This window comes from Gossypium arboreum, chromosome 11 (assembly GCF_025698485.1).
Source record: "Gossypium arboreum isolate Shixiya-1 chromosome 11, ASM2569848v2, whole genome shotgun sequence".
Classification (NCBI taxonomy): domain Eukaryota; kingdom Viridiplantae; phylum Streptophyta; class Magnoliopsida; order Malvales; family Malvaceae; genus Gossypium; species Gossypium arboreum.
In genome coordinates, this window is record NC_069080.1 from 34,878,191 (window position 1) to 34,879,515 (window position 1,325).

The following is a 1,325-nucleotide window of genomic DNA, read 5'->3' on the forward strand; positions in this document are numbered from 1 at the left end:
GTTCCTTCTTAGTTTAGTAATTAGTTTAGATAAAACAAACCCATTTGTTTTTAGGCTAGATAATAAAAAGGAAGTTAATACTAGTACTTTTAGTTCCTTTGGGTTCGACATCCCGGTCTTGCCATAAGCTATACTACTATTCGATAAGGTGCGCTTGCCTTTGTCGTGATAATAGTTAGTTTTTCAAGAACGGCCAATTATAAATATTTTAAAACTTATCACACTTCAAATCATCACGATCAAGTGTTTGGCGCTATTTCCGGGGAACTAAGATATTAGGAACACTCGATTTTTATTAGTTTAGCCTTTTTACTTTTATTGCAATTTAAATTTTTATTTTCTTTTCTAATTTTTCATTTATTCACTTCTGGCAGGTTTTTATAGTGTATGACTAGAAGAAACCCGTCGGGACCATTACTTTCTGATAGTGAGTTTGATCATACAGCTCGCAGAAACCGAAGAGAAATAAGGAGAAGCCTAAGATACATAGAGGAAAAGCAAGAGGACAACATTCACACCACAACCGAGGAGGTGGTTGAAAATCAGGAAAATCCGCTACCTCCTGCGATTACTGCTGATCCAGTAAATCAGAATCTTACTCCATGCACTATGTATGATTATGCTAAACCGAATTTACCAGGAACTGAGTCAAGTATAGTTAGACTTGCGATTGCTGCAAATAATTTTGAACTGAAACCTAACACAAATCAAATGATACAACACTTTGTTCAGTTTGATGGTTTGCAGGATGAGGAACCAAACAATCACTTGGCAAATTTTCTGGAGTTTTACGACACTTTTAAAATCAATAGCGTTTCTGATGATGCCATTCACCTTCGGTTGTTTCCTTTTTGTTGAGGAACAAAGCTAAGTAGTGGTTGAACTCGTTACCATGAGGGCAATCACTACTTGGGAACAAATGATCGAAAAATTTTTACTTAAGTATTTTTCGCCAACTGAAATGACCAAATTAAGGAATGATATCTCTTCTTTTGTGCAGATGGATCTAGAAACACTCTATGATGCATGGGAGAGCTACAAGGACCTCTTGAGAAGGTGCCCTCACCATGGGCTGCCCTTATGGTTACAGGTTCAAACACTTCACAATGGTCTGAATCCTTCGACTAGACAGATGATTGACGTAGCTGCTGATGGGACTATCAATAGTAAGACACCTGAGGAGGTTTATGAATTTATAGAGGAGATGTCATTGAATGATTATTAGTGGCAAGTCGTGAGGACAAAGCCAACGAAAGCACCTGGCATTTTTATCACCGATTCAGTCACCATGCTCTCTAATTAGGTAGAACTTTTGAATAAAAAAA

General features: G+C 37.2%; 1 non-coding gene across 1 annotated transcript; it reads right to left on the bottom strand.

Annotated features, from left to right (window-relative positions):
* Positions 1–967: 967 nt before the first annotated feature.
* Positions 968–1,074, bottom strand: LOC128284686 (small nucleolar RNA R71). The gene has a single exon (XR_008275109.1). It is a non-coding gene; the product is annotated as a small nucleolar RNA R71 (small nucleolar RNA).
* Positions 1,075–1,325: the final 251 nt, after the last annotated feature.